Below are 15,684 nucleotides of genomic sequence, written 5' to 3'. Positions count from 1 at the left end.
CAAGAAGGTTTTGTAGTTCTAAACAGTCGGCATAGCCTAGAACGACTAGATAAATCTTCATCTAGAGATCATAACCTTTTTGCTGGTGGACAGTAGTTCAAAATTTACTCACTACATAGCGCTAGTATACATGTGAAGTTCTCGCATGTGATATATCTCGAAATCCTGACCAGATAGAAAGTTACTGTCTTCGAAAAAGTTGTTCAGGAGTTCAAAGCCTATAGTTCAGAATTTGTTCACTATATGGTGCTAGTATATACGTGAAATTCTCATATAAAATATCTCGAAATCCTGATCATATAAAAAGTTACTGTCTTCGGTAAAGTTGTTCAGGAAGTCAAGGCCTTTTTGCTGGTGCACTTAAGTTCAGAGTTTTCTCACTTTGCAACGCTAGTATACATGAGGAATTCTCGCATATAAAATATCTCTAGATCCTGACCAGACAGAAAGTTACTGTCTTCGGCAAAGTTGTTCAGGATGTTAGGATCTTTTTGTTGGTGTACAGTAATTCAGAATTTTCCCTTTACGTGGCACTAGTATGCGGGTCATTCAGAGATATTTTATATGCAAGGATTTCACGTGTCTTTCAACGTCACCTAGTGAGAAAATTATGTACTTTCCACCAACGATAGGGTTTGATCTCCTGGACAACTTTGCCGATTACAGTACATTTTTAGCAGGTCTTGAAATATATCATATGCGAGAATTGCTCGTATATACTAGTACCATGAAGTGAAATATTCTGAACTACCATCCACTAGCCAAAAGGCCTTGATCCCCTGAACAACTTTGCCCAAGACAGTAACATTCTATCTTGTCATGCTCTCTAGATATTTTATATGAGAGAATTTAACGTGTATATAGGCTTTGACCTCCTGACGTGCAATAGGCTTTGACCTCCTGAAAAACTTTTTCAAAGACAGTAACTTTCTATTTGTCAGGATCTCGAGATATATCATATGCGAGAAGTGTATATGTATACAAACGCCACGTGGTGAGAAAATTCTGAACTACTGTCTACCAGTCGAAAAGTCTTGACCCCCTGAACAAGTTTGCCCAATACAGTAGCTTTCTAGCTGGTCAAGAACTCGAGCTATTGTATATGCGAGAATTACACGTATATACTAGCGCCTCGTAGTGTGACATTTTTGAACTACTCCACCAACGAAAAGAGCTTGACTTCCTGAACAACTTTGCTGAAGGCATTTACTTTCTATCTGGTCAGGATCTAGAGATATTTTATACACGAGAATTTCACATGTATACTAGCACTACGAAGTGAGATAATTCTGAACTATTGTACACTAAGAAATAGGCTTTGACCTCCTGAACAACTTTGCCCAAGACAGTAACTTTCTATCTGGTCAGGATCTCGAGATATTCCATGTTGTAACCAATTAAGTCAATCCCACGTAGTATGGACACCATTTACGCGGTTTCCATTTACATTTTCTCTATTATCCGCATTTTGGGGGTTAATTGCAATCAAAGTTTAGCTTTTTTAGGTCAAAACAAGTTTTTTGAGGAATACAAGTTGGTTTCAGATCGATTGGCAGCAACAAAATGGCAATGGAAAACTCATATGTGTTGTACAAAGTACAACAGCGCGAGTAACGGGGGGTTAACTTTTATGCATACCGTAAAACGGGGTGTAATTGATCAGCGGGGCAAAATTGATCGCTGAAATTTCTCGTGATTTTCATGTGTAACATGTTTTTCGTTACTTAGCGTACGAATGTATCTTTGTATATATTGTAAAAATATTATGCATAAGTACAATATTGGTTATACTCAGCGATCAAATTCACCCCGCTGATCAATTTCACCCCGTTTTACGGCACCTTCTTTGAAAATTTTCCCACCTAGACGGACCTAACAAATGCGAGATAGGAAGAAGTGACCGTCATAATTAATTTTAGGCTCATAGGTTGAAAGAACTTCAGCATGTCCAAAATATATTCGTTCCCATTCAGTGTGTCCAAAATATATTATGGACACTGTCCAAAATCAAGTGGAAGGGTCCAAAATATGTGAATATCATGATGTGAAAAGAATTATTTTTCGAGTATATATCAATAAATAAAACATCTAGTGACATTTTACATCCAAGATGAGTAGCTTTCGAACACAACCGCATGTAAATTGCATAATGATAATAAACAAATAATATTATTTTGACATAAATGTGATCTCACTTCCTCTAGGGGTCCAAAATCAGTTGGTTACCCTACTGCGTGCAAACTTAATGTGAAAAACGTTAAACTTTTTTGCTAATGGAGGCTCGGAAGCTTATTCAATAGTTTCGCGTGTGGTTGAAAATGCTATGCACGACTGAGAGGATTTTTTTTTTCGGATTACCGTGAACAAATCTGTACTATTTCTGAGGTGGAATTTAGTTATTTAGATCTATCTGATTAAAAATTAATTAAACTTCACCTTTCGTAATCTGGGAGTGTGTTTGCAGTACCATTATCCATATGATACCGGTAGTGTTTACATGCGAGGCTTATTGTATGTGAAAGTGGCCTCGGAATGGTCGTGTATTACCATGCATTCTGAAATGGGTTGCTGGATCTACAGTAGAGCTATTACATTCTAACTCCCGGACTAAAGCTGCATTAAGGTGCCACTTTAAGGATTATTGCAAGCAGACTCCTTCCATTATACCACTAATGGCCAGTGGGGCTTCGATGTAATACACAAAAGCACACACATATACAACTATTATCATTATTATATTATCATTATATTATTATATTATCAATCTATAAAGATGACGTCAAGGTCAAGGCAGAAGTGCATTACATTTCTATTTAATAAATAAGCCAATTTTTAAAACATCAAGCAGAAAACAGCAAAATTATCGTAGTAAAAAATATATAAGCTCTACTTACGCGTAAGATAAAAAAAAAACATTATTATGCAGAGAAAAAATCAATGTAAATGCAAAATTATTTCAAATAGTTTTCTGAACACTCAATGTGAATGTGTCACTTCAATAGCTGGACCACTATAGTCGAAAAACAGCGCAATTAACTTATATATAAAAAATAGGACTGTTTTCAGGATATCTGACTTTCAATCAGGTCGAAATCTTAGGCCTTGAAATATGATTGCAAGATTTTTTTTTATCATTATACTCACTTTAACACTTCTGGGTCATTCTGAGTGACTTGTCCGGGTGTGAGATTTGAGTTCGTGACTTTGGTGAGAGAGTTATGAATGATTACCGCTACGCCGAGGCCGTCCCCATAATATAAGATTAATAAATTGTTTGTTAATTTTCCGACTGTTGGTTGGGCCAACGCTCCATTAGTTGCGATACGTAAGAAGCGTTAGGTTAGGTTAGGAGACTCCATACACAACTATAGGAGCGCTTCCCCCAATTGCTTAATTAGAGTCTCGGCTATGCAGTCTGGCGAGTTCTAACCGTAGTTTTTAACTGCCCAACGTTTCAGCTGTGTTTTGGCAGTTTGAACTCGCCAGACTGCATAGCCGAAACTCCAAATAATAAATATAATATTCAATATCGAGAATCGTGGATGTGTGTGGACCTATCTACGGTACCGTCAAATTCCCTTATTGACGCTAGACCAACTTTAAAATCCCCTTTTGGTAGTGTTCCTAATTCCAAGTACACTGACCCAAATCCCTCCTCAGTCAAAATCGTTACGCTTCAATTGTGAGATTGGCATATTCTTTCTTCGGATCTCACCACCACTCAATTTTTCGCAAAATGCAAAATCCATCCAAATACCACAATCGAAAACCACACAACCAAACTGACCTTGATAGCCGAAAAAAAAACAGCAAGCTTCAAAAGCTCTACCCATCTCATCCACTCGCGCGGTTTTGGCACGAACCCAACAGTGCCAAACTGCCAACACAATAAGGAGAAAATTTCAAACATGTGTAGAGTCACTGAGGTCGGTCGATCTTCTCCGCACTCGTCCTCTTCCTATTATCATACCTATCTCCTGGCAAAAATGTTCATCCCATTCTCGTTGGCATGTCAGATCAATCTGTGGCGGCAAGTGGAACGAACTAGTGCATCCTCGGGAGGTTTTGAGTGGAGTCGGAAGTATTCCACCACCGTCAATTGTCAATGAATAATGCATATAGTTTTCCTCCCCTAACAACCGCTCTTGTCTGTTTTTCAGGAGGGGGGGGGGGCGATTTCCAAAGCAACTTTTGAAAAGATTGAATTTCAAAACCAGTGCTGTGGTGGTGGCTCCCGTTTTGCCCCACAATCCTACATATATCGCTTGGATTCGATTCGATTCGATTCGTTAAGGATGGCTGATATAGGGGAAAAGGGAGAGCTACTGGGTGGGGGGGAAAGCTATAAAGGCGATAAAAATTTATAGATTCTTATGCACTGACACTTATCGTTCTACGACCGAGAGTGGGTCAAATGACGTGGCTCTTCGAATGGCTATTCTGAGTGCTTCAAAAAGGCATCCCTAGTGAATTTGGTTTCCGTGAGTTAGGATGGGTTTGAAATTTGATTTTTAGCGATAAAGTTATAGAAATATTCAAACTTGACTATGTTATATAATCAGTTTTGATAGGGCTTGTCAACTTGATTTGTTTTCCTATTACGTATTTGATCATATAGAGATTAAAGATAATAATGAAGACTCAAATGTGAATGTGGTAAAGTGAGTCGCGATTTTATCGCATACATACTTATAACGATTCAGTTTAATGTACTCACACTTAATCATTTAGAGATCTCTATGGTGGTAGCTCAAATCATTTTAAATTTATTACATTTGAAAGCATAAGCTATTTTTGACGATTACAAATTTCAAATTTGAAACAACTTTGAAACATCATAAATTCGTAATAAACACTAATAAATTGATGATTGTTAAATTTAAACAAATCAAATACTGAATCCCCTGGACTTGACTTCAAAGCAAGTAAACAAAAATTTATCGACCCGATAAACGTTCGTAAACCACCCGCCAAAGACCGGTGCGCGCTACGATCATAAAATATACGATCAAACCAAATAACGACCGGTTCACCGAAAAATTATAACCCCCAACCGTGGCACATTTCAACCGCGAGATACTTTGAGCTGTTTTTGGTCCTTTTGCCTACTAGCAGGTAGGTGGACACAGCATCCAAAATTGCATATTTTTGCAACCCATCCACTGCAATAGAACAAATGGCACGCTTGCTGCAGGCCAAATCTGCGGAATAAAAGTGGGAAAAAATGCGCTGCATAAAATATGAAACTGACCACTTTTACGACCTACTACGGGCTCACTTTGCACCAGTTAGAGAGCGGAGTTTATCGGAAGCTCCTTTTTATTTGTTGTTACTCGATACCTACTCTCAGCGACGGCAGCTAGCTGTTTCGGTAAATGTACATTCAAACACAAAACTTAGTTTGTAGCCGCTTTTATAAGCCCACTAGGGGCAATTCTCAACTGCTGTTTACTCTTTTTGGTTTGATTTGTTGTACGGCCAATGAGATCAACCTAAATTCGAGTCCAGTTTACTCATAATTGCAAAAAGTGCAGGAACTTAGTGATGAGGTATACTTGCCTCATGTTTTTCTGTGTAAAACCTCAAAAATCTGCCGGAAAATGAAGGAAATTTACGAACATTTTACTGAGTGTAGGAGTAGTATCAATAGGCTGAGAGAATCAAATCTTTATGTTTATCATATTTGGGATCTTTTTCCTTGAAAAACCTGGAAAAACATGAGGCAAATTTAATCATTGCTGAGTTCCTGTACATTTTGCGATTTATGAGTAAACTTAACTCAAATTTGAGTCGAGTTCATTGGCCGTGTGGATCTTCGGCTGTATTTTGATTTTGCCTCTTTCAAAATATTATACAACGCAAATCTGATGAATTTTTTACCAAAAACCGGTTTCTTTTTGTCCAAAACTAACTTCATGCGCACCTCTTCTAAAAGCTGAGCACCAAAATGCATAGGGAATTTTTCGGCGCTCATCTATTACTGTGCGCTTACATGAACAAAATTGTGCTGCAAGTATACAACATGAGATATATTTTGTATTGCAGATCAAATCAGCCCCCATAAATTTGGAATTCAAATATAGCAAATTCAAAAACAAACGTTTGTAAAATATTCCACCTACGAATGTGCTAAGAAAATATTCTGCACCCATCAGATACAAACAGTTTGATTTCATTTGGGCCGCATTATGATTGCTCACATGCTCCTGTGAAGACAGCCACCTACATCTCCAAATTAATTAAGGAATTTTTTGATGTAAATTTTTACTAGGCCTTTTCGAAGTTAATAAATTTTCCTCCACCCCTTGTGATAAAAAAAACACTTTTATAACTTATTGCGTAGTTATTATTTTTAATTCTACTACTATTATATCACTTTCACTTTCACTAATTCACATTCACTATTTACTATCACTATTACTTAAAAAAAAAACTATAACAGGTACGTATTTCGTTTACTACTTGCAAACTTGCTCAGTGTCTAGTCAGTCTATGACAAGACACTAAAGAAGTTTGCCTAGTAGTAAACGAAATACGTATCTGTTATAGTTTTTTTAAAGTGTTGGTGAAAGTAAATAGTGAAAGTGAATTAGTGAAATATAAAGTGATACAAAAGCAGTAGAATTAAAAACATAATAAGGTATACAATTATTCTACTAAAACGCTCTTCAATCAATTTAGAAACACTTGTAATAAAAAAGAAAGAAAAACAAGTACTGGAATAAAATTCAATGATAAAACTCAACTTCCCTCTTCACAGCAATTTATAAAACTTCTGAAAAAAATTCGATGATAATTCAAGAACTTTAGGTAATAAAGGGTGTCCACAATTAAATTGCATCACTTTCAAAAAGCTTCAACATTTTGGGTTGATTTTAATGAAATTTTGGGTGAGATGGCTTCAGCGTGAGTTTCATTGCGAAATGTCAAGTAGTTTTGAACTCAACAACCCACATCATTCGCACCGAGGCATCGGAAAGATGTTGGAAATCCAACAGTCTACTGTTTCTCGTGTCATAACACGTTTCGGAGAACGTTTAACTGTCGATCGGAAGCAAGTGAGTCCAAAAAAAGTGTTCCGTACTGCGTTGAAGATCGCAAGCAAGTGGTTGCTGCCTTTAAACGCAAACCCAACTATTCCGTTCGGGATGTCGCTAAAAAACTTCACCTGACAAAAAGTTTTGTGCAGAAAGCCAAGAAACGATCATTTAAGGTTCAGAAAGCATCAAACCGTAATGAACGACAGAATAAGACAGCTAGAACGCGGGCACGTAAGCTGTACACACCAATGTTCACAAAACCATACTGCTCAGAGTCCCTCAGGAAACAGCAAGTGTCGAAGTTCCCCAAGAAATTCATGATTTGGCAGGCGATTTGTGCGTACGGAAAACGGAACAAGGCTTTCGTAACAACTACAGCCAAGTCTACATGAATTAGTGCATGAAGAAACGACTGCTTCCATTTCTCAAATCACAAAACGATCCTACAATTTTTTGACCGGATCAAGCCTCTTGTCACTACTCCAAGGACGTTATGGAAGGTACAAGACGAATGGGGTCAATTTCGTGCCGAAGGATCTCAATTCCCCAAACACACCGAAGTTGCAGCCAATCGATAGATACTGGGCTATAATGAGAGACTTGTGATAGACTTATTTTTGGCGAGTACTTCTAAATGATGCAATTTTACTGTGGACACCCTTTATCTACAATATTCAGATAAGTTTAAAAAACATCACGCAAGTTCCATGAACTACAAGAAAGTTTAAAGATCTTTAAGGATAAGTTTTTAGAGCTTCAGGGCAGTTTCATGATCTTCACGAGAAGGAACTTCATGACAGCTCAATTAACTTTTAAAAAAATCAGGTTCTTCTCAAGAACTTCACGACACATCAGAAATCTTCAGGTAGCTTTAGGAAAGGTGTGAGAACCTCAGAGCCATTAGCCTCCGAAAATTTTGCGAACTGTAGGAAAGTTCGGAATCTTCAGGAAAGATGTCAGGGCCAGAAAGCTGCAGAGTATTACATATGTTCCAAGAAAAGTCCAGTCAACTTCAAACAAGTTGGCAGTCCCATTTCGGGAACTTTTATGGAGGTACGAGCACTTCAGGAAAATTTCCAGAACTTTATGTTAGTTCCATTAACAGCGGAAAAATGCAAGATGTTCGGAGAATTCCAAGAATTTAAAGGAAGTTCTCAAAATTTTGAGGTGGATCTGAGAACGTTCTAAACAATGGGGGAGTTTTAAAGTCCTTTAAAACTTCAGATTGCTTCAGGGCAGTTCCATAGAATTTACGCAAATTTTGGGAACTTTAGTGAAGATCAATTGCTTTCGAACAGTTTTATTCAATTTAGGAAAATTGTAGGTGTTTTACAAAACCTTCAAGATGTTCCAAAAATTAAAGATATCCCAGAGCTCATCAAGGAAGTTCAACGAAGACTTCACAGAAAATTCGCAAAATTCACAAAACACCAGAGAACTTCGGGAAGTATAGAACTCTCTAAGACAGATCCTGGCTAATTCCAGGAACATAATCAGAAGAGTAACGAGAGCTTCAGGGATGTTTGAACAACTTGGGAAATATCGAAGTTTTCGGGAAAGTGAAAATAAGAGGAGTTCCAATAACTTATATAAAATGTCAAGAACAGGGAAATTGCAGTAATGCCTGGTAGATTACCTTTTCGTGGTGCGTTACTGGCGTTAAGATCTATCACCGAAACCAAGTTCAAACTGACAGTGTGCAGATTGTATCGGACGGCCAAGAGGTGTTTCAAGACTACATTCGGGACATTCCGTGCAAGCTCTACCACAAACCGGATTACCCCATGAAGCGAACCGTTTACAATTCTGACTAGCCCTTTAACACATCAGGCCAGCTTGTAGGGTTTACTTGGCCAGATTTGGTGAGTTCGTTCCAATTTTGTCCTTTATAATATTTTCATACTTAATTTCCAAGTACTAGTACTCGTGATACTACAAACATTTCCAACTCATTAAATACGCGTCAATCCATCAATATAGCTTGATTGAAAGTTCCAGTACATTATTAATTATTCCCACATTGAAATGCATTGTAGCGGGGCTTATCGAATACGAAAATAGCTTCGGAATGCTTGCGTTCCTAAAATGGGATTTTGGAGTTGCGATAGAGCTGTCACCTTCTAAATCCCAGATTTAAGCTTTTTGCAATTATTTATACAAAAGATGGTTGCAGGAGGATTCTATTCTGTAATCTGTGATTGTAAATACACATACACCACTGAAGCCAAGTCTGAACTACTTCAAACTAGGGGAACATAATTGTTTTTGTAATCAAAGGAACACATCATTGTCCTTTTTACTTTGTATGCCTTGTTGATAGTGACAAGACTCGGCTTTGTCCACCGAGGATGATCTTATTGGTGTTATTGCTTGATTTTGTTGCGAAGGAATCCGTTTTGGACTGACAAAGGGGCAGGGTGTTCCAACACTCCAAAGGGTATAAAGAGCGGGACCATACAATTAGAGTCGGATCCTTACGATAAAGGCAAGAATGACAACTGTATCAAACCCGATTACTTCTTCATTTCACAATAGTGATGGAGTAAAACGACATGCACTAAACTAAGGACACAGGGTATACCACAATAGATCAAATTACTGGTGGCAGTTAATTGTTGTCCCAAACAGAGGAAAAACAATAAGTTCAAATAACTTCAGAAATTTAGAGAGAACTTCACTTAAGTTAAGAAACCTTCAAATAAGTTCCAACTCAAGAAAAATCGTGAAAATAATAAATAAATTCCAAAAACCTTTACGGTAGTGCCAATAACTTCTGGGAAGTCCAGAGTTTCAGAAAATTTTAAGATGAAGTACCGGAAATTTCAGGAAAGTCCAGAGATTTTCAAGAAAATTTAAAGATTTTTTTGGACAATTTAATTTTGTTGACGCACATTCAAACGTTTGTTGAGCCGGTGCCGTGAATCTTGGTCAATTCTTGGCGAATTGGTGATTTGCAATTGGTCAAGTTTATTGGATACATGAAGCATGGAACACTTAGACTTTCTACTGATTCCAGGTACGTTTCGTACTTATATTTAAGGGGAAGTTCACCGCTGAGAAAAAAAATAATTACGTTTAGATTTTTCTAAAAATATTGGAACATATTGGGTAAGTGACGTATTCGGCAATACTTTATTCTATTATCGCCAGGGAGCAAATAACGTCCTTGAGAGCTCATTTTTGGCATGTGGATACATTGTGTTTCAGAGCATCTATTGGCCAAATTTGGGTGCTCTAGGACTTTGTTTGCCCCCTGACGATAATAGAACAAGGTATAAGGACTCAAAATCACTGATTGTTCTCAACCAGTTTCGAAATTTATTTTATAGATTCGCGCCGAACCCACCATTCTGGTACTACAAATGAGTGCTAAACATTAAGGGTGATACGGTCAAAATTTGGTCAATATCAACTTGATGTATTTCTTTCAATTTTGCATTTAAAAAACCTGAACACCCCTCATTTTGAAGGTGTGTGTGTGTAGAATGTTGCTCCTATTTTGATTTTGGAATTCACTCTTCAGTTGTCAAAATGCCGTCCAAGCAAGAAGAGCAGCGTATCAAAATTTTTCTCGCGCATCGCGAAAATCCGAGCTACTACAACCGTTACAAATGTAATTAAAGTGTTTGGGGAACGTTTGTCGACAGCCAGGAAGTCTGGATCGGGGGGAAATCGAAAACCGGAAGCCACTGAGACGACAAAGAGAGTTGCCGAAACCCTAACCTCTCTCTCCGAGATGCCGCAAATAAGCTGGGTGTATCGTCTACAACCGTGCATCGAGCCAAAAAACGAGCCGGACTATCGACTTACAAGAAGGTAGTGACTCCAAATCGCGATGATAAACAAAATACGACGGCCAAAGCGCGATCCCGGAGGCTGTACACGACGATGCTGACGAAGTTTGACTGCGTGGTAATGGACGACGAAACCTACGTCAAAGCCGACTACAAGCAGCTTCCGGGACAGGAGTTTTATACGGCAAAAGGAAGGGGAAAGGTAGCAGATGTTTTCAAGCACATGAAACTGTCAAAGTTCGCAAAGAAATATCTGGTTTGGCAAGCCATCTGTACCTGTGGCTTGAAAAGCAGCATTTTCTTAGCTTCCGGGACTGTCAACCAAGAAATTTACGTGAAAGAGTGTTTGAATAAACGTCTGCTGCCTTTCCTGAAGAAACACGGTTGTTCCGTACTGTTTTGGACGGATTTGGCATCTTGCCATTACGGTAAAAAGGCCATGGAGTGGTACGCCGCCAACAACGTGCAGGTGGTTCCCAAGGACAAGAACCCTCCCAACACGCCAGAGCTCCGCCCAATTGAAAAATACTGGGCTATTGTCAAGCGGAACCTAAAGAAGACCAAAAAAACTGCTAAGGGCGAGCAGCAGTTCAAGGCAAACTGGCTTTCTGCGGCGAAGAAGGTGGACAAGGTGGCTGTACAAAATCTGATGGCAGGGGTCAAGCGTAAGGCCCGGAAATTCGGATTTGGAAAAGCGGAAGCCTAACTGAATATTTTTCCTGAATTTTATACTAATTGAACTTGAAAAAGAAATTTAATTTGATTTTTTAAATAAACGATTTCACCGATTTACACGCGTTTTCCCTTGACCAAATTTTGACCGTATCACCCTTTAGATAGTAGTACTGTAAATAAGTAGGATAAAAATAATTTAAGTTAGTAGTAGTAGCAAATTAGGTTTAGAGTTAACTGAATTATTAGTAAAAAATTATTCCAAATCGAGCAATCAAAAAAACCAGACCTAAAGTGTATCACAATACTTTGATCTTTCGGTTATGCTGAGGGTGCAATTTTTTTCATGATGCGATAGAAACAAGCATTTTCATGTCAATTTTCACAGGAATCTATGGAAAAAAGTGATAATTTTTCCCAATATTTTTAGAAAACTAAAATATATTTTCAGGGCGATAAACTTAAGACTAATGCTTTAAGACTAATAGCTTATGTCTATGGGTTGGAATGCGCCTATAAGATAGTTCTGATGTTTTTGAGCACTTCATAACTGCTCGGTTCGTGATCCAGACAGTAAGATTTTCCTAGCAGGGCATAAACACATTTATTTATGGGCAGTTCCAATAACTACAGAAGAATCAGGGAACATCAGAGATCCTCAGGGCAGTTCAATTAGCTCAAGGAATTTCCGAAAACTTCAGTAAAGTTCCTAGACTTTCAAGGAAATGTTGAGATTTTTAAGCAGTTTCATTTTTTGCAGCGATGTTCCGAGTACTTCAAGAACGATCAGAGTACTTCAAATCAGTTCAAGATGTAGCGAGAAACTATGAAAAATTTAAGAATGTTAGGAATGTTCCAAAAAAATAAAGGAAGAGAAGTTCCAAGAAATTCTTGAACATTTGAGGAACTTCATGAAGAAATTAAAACAATTCAGGGAATCCGTTCAATTAATTTCAGGAAAGTTTACGGGAATTTTTTTAATCGTTCTAACAAATTCAGAGAAGGTTAGTGAGCTTTTTTGAACTTCAGGGCAGTTCCCATAAATTCAGAGAAGGGCCGAAAGCTTCCGGAAAGTCTTGGAAAATTTGATATTTCAAGACCAACAATTGAAATGGCCTTAACTCCATTTTGTAAACAAACCTTGTAAGGCCATTTTCTCGCGACCCGTAACCTTCATTCGCAAACCTAAACCACAATCGGGTAAAGAAGAATTTTCCCTACCTGTTCATTATGTTGGTTTGCCTTTGCGGACTTCGGTTCGAGAGAAAATGGCCTTACAAGGTTTGTTTACAAAATGGAGTTAAGGCCATTTCAATTGTTGGTCTTGATTTTGTATCAGCTTTTATATTTACAAAAAATGATAACAGTTTTATCATCGCCAACGTTTCGATCCAGGGATTGAGATCTTCATCAGGGCTAGTTTAAGTTTAAGATCGTTTAGAGCGCTTCGCGGGGTTGGGTGCACTTAATTATCCCTTTAAGAAGGCCAAGTTTAACGGCCGAACATTTGAAATTGTGGTTTATTGATCCCCCGTTGAACTAATATTTCAATACCGGACAAATTAGTTGTTTTAAATGTTATGGCGAGCGAATTGCAGCAATTTTTTGTCCGTACCCTAGTTTTAATTAGAGGGAATTTAATGTTGTGTCTACATTTTCAAATTACACAAAATGATGAACTCCTCTTAACGTGAGTGCATGGATTTGAGGTGGGCGAGGGAGCGTATAAAACATCAGTGAGTATCCAAAACAGTTCTAAATTTACCATGACAGCACTGCATAAACCCTCTTTTAGCTAATGGACAGCTAAGCCTAAAACATCTATTCTGAATTGTCTAGATGGTTTGCCAAATGCTTTTTGGATGAATATTGATTAGTTACAAACTGATAAACTAAGAATAATTAAATTATATGGGACACTTCATTTACAGTACCATTAAAAAGGAGAGCAAAACCATCCATAAGAAATGCTCATGATTGAAAGATGGAAAGTATTAGACCAATGTCCAATCGACCCATTTGGACAAACTTCATTCAGTCAAACGGAAAAAATGGGATAACATTGTTCTAAGTTCTTCATCTAGGTTTTTACGCTTCTATGGCTTGGCAATTCCGTGCCTTTATTGACTAGGCTTTCTGAGGCCCCAACGTTCATAGTATTTTTTTTTTAAATTCACATACGTTCTTGCATTAACCAACGGTGAATACCAAAGTTTCCTATTGTTGCTTATTTTGAGCCCGTAATCATTGGATCGGTATCAAATCTCTTGCATCAGTTTGATTTCAAGAACAAAAGATCAGTTCCAGGCCAAATAGCAAAACAAAACAAAAATGTTCAATCTTTCACATTTGTGCTAAAATATTGCCAATAGGATCTTGTATTGTTTTTTTCAATATGACTTCTTTGACATATTGCAAAAAGTCGTAGAACGAATACGTCACTTCTGGTCGACATGAACTAAGAACAGCGAATCCAAACGCATAAAGCAACGGACGATAAAGTCAACTCGCTTGTATATACTGCCACGATTTACTCTCTCTGTAATATAGCTTGATCGGAGTTGTTGAAGGATAATGCTACATTGCTTGCCTAGTTTGTTGCAATATACACGGACATAGCTTGATCAGAATCGAAATAATATATAACAAAAAAGTTCCTATTAACACACGTGTATCATCTTCGTCATTACTTCGTGAAGCAGCTTGCCAACAATTTGGTTGTTTTCATATACCGGCCCGAGTGAGCATTGAAAAGGCAAAGAAGATTATATTATTATTGCTTTACATTTATGACATAGCGTTAAGCTGGGTTTAGACTAGGCAAGTCAAATGATCAACTCATTAGAATTCAATTGGCTTGAAAAGTTGAGCCTGGTTAAACTTTCTTCAATTCAAGTGAGTTGACCAAGTCAGTTGAATGGCATCCCAATTAACACACTTCTATTGTAACTGAAATAAGTTGCACTCAAGCAAACACAATTCTACAGTGACAAGTGTGCTGCTAGGGATGGTTTACATGTTTACATTTCAAATAACAGACTGTAGTGGTAATTTTTATACGATAGATGGGAGCATACCATCAATTACTGTCAATGGTACAGTAGCAGCACCTACCCCACCCGTGTCCCCTCGAGATCGTCAAGTCGACGATGACAGGAGCACTTATCGTGGTAGGGGTAAACAATAGTTGCAATTTCCAAACCTACGACTGGATGCCTTCCTTCAAATAACAACTGAAGTGCGGTAAAAAATCGGTAGAACTGTTTCAAACACACAGTTGGTACTTGAACGGGTCGGTTTTCATCTCTTTTTGCCAGTGGTGGCGGGGAGGGACACCCCTCACCATCCCTCTCCAAAGGGGGAATTTGGTAAAGAGAGATGAAAAAACCGATTTGTACCTTCCTTAAAAGTTGTCCTAGTTCGCTATTCTAATATCTATATACAATCTTCACACTGCCGTACTCTAACGGAACTATCAACTCTATGCTTTCATCTACTCCATCTATCGTATAAAAAATACCACTACAGTCTGTTATTTGAAATAAGCATCTTCAACTACAAAAGTTGTTGTTCAACGATTTTTGTCAATTTTAAAATTTCCAAGATTTCCCATATTTCACAATAATAATGACGTATTAAAAAATATATAAATATTGAACAAGGACATTTTAAGACCATTCAGTTTTAACACTTTTCAGAACTTTGACTCAGAATTACTCAAAAATAAATTACCGTGTATATTTTTCCTAGAAAGATTTCATTTTTCTCTACAAGTCTACAACAAGCTAAAATTTCCGAAAAATTTACGATCGAATCTTTGTTTTCAAAAGTTGATACGGCTATTTGAATATACATTCTTGACTTAAACCTTGTGAAAATATTTTACATGCATGTTGAAGCAATGGATGGGGGCTAAAACTTAATCGTTTGATTCCTTGGTTGCTAGTTCTACATTTGTCTGTGTTATATGATATAACTGTAAAGTGGGACTTACGAACCAATTAAAATTACGTCAAACATACATAAATCAAATTGACCTGCTATCACCATCTTAAATTATTTGACAGCTTTAAGAGAAATGATAAATTTACCCTTCGACTATAACTACAAGAAAAATGAATAATCAAAAAAAAATTAAATCAATACAACCCCTTGTAAACGGGACCCGACTGTACTGC

The 15,684-nt window shown here is 37.6% G+C and overlaps 1 protein-coding gene across 2 annotated transcripts in view; it reads left to right on the top strand.

The window, feature by feature from the left end:
• Positions 1-15,684, top strand: part of bru1 (bruno 1) — a 756,396-nt gene that overhangs the window by 255,129 nt on the left and 485,583 nt on the right. The window lies entirely within an intron of this gene.

Source organism: Ochlerotatus camptorhynchus, unplaced genomic scaffold (assembly GCF_037179485.1).
Source record: "Ochlerotatus camptorhynchus isolate MF236.1 unplaced genomic scaffold, CSIRO-AGI_Acam_v1.1 ptg000167l, whole genome shotgun sequence".
Lineage (NCBI taxonomy): Eukaryota > Metazoa > Arthropoda > Insecta > Diptera > Culicidae > Ochlerotatus > Ochlerotatus camptorhynchus.
This window is presented reverse-complemented; position numbering and strand designations above follow the sequence as displayed.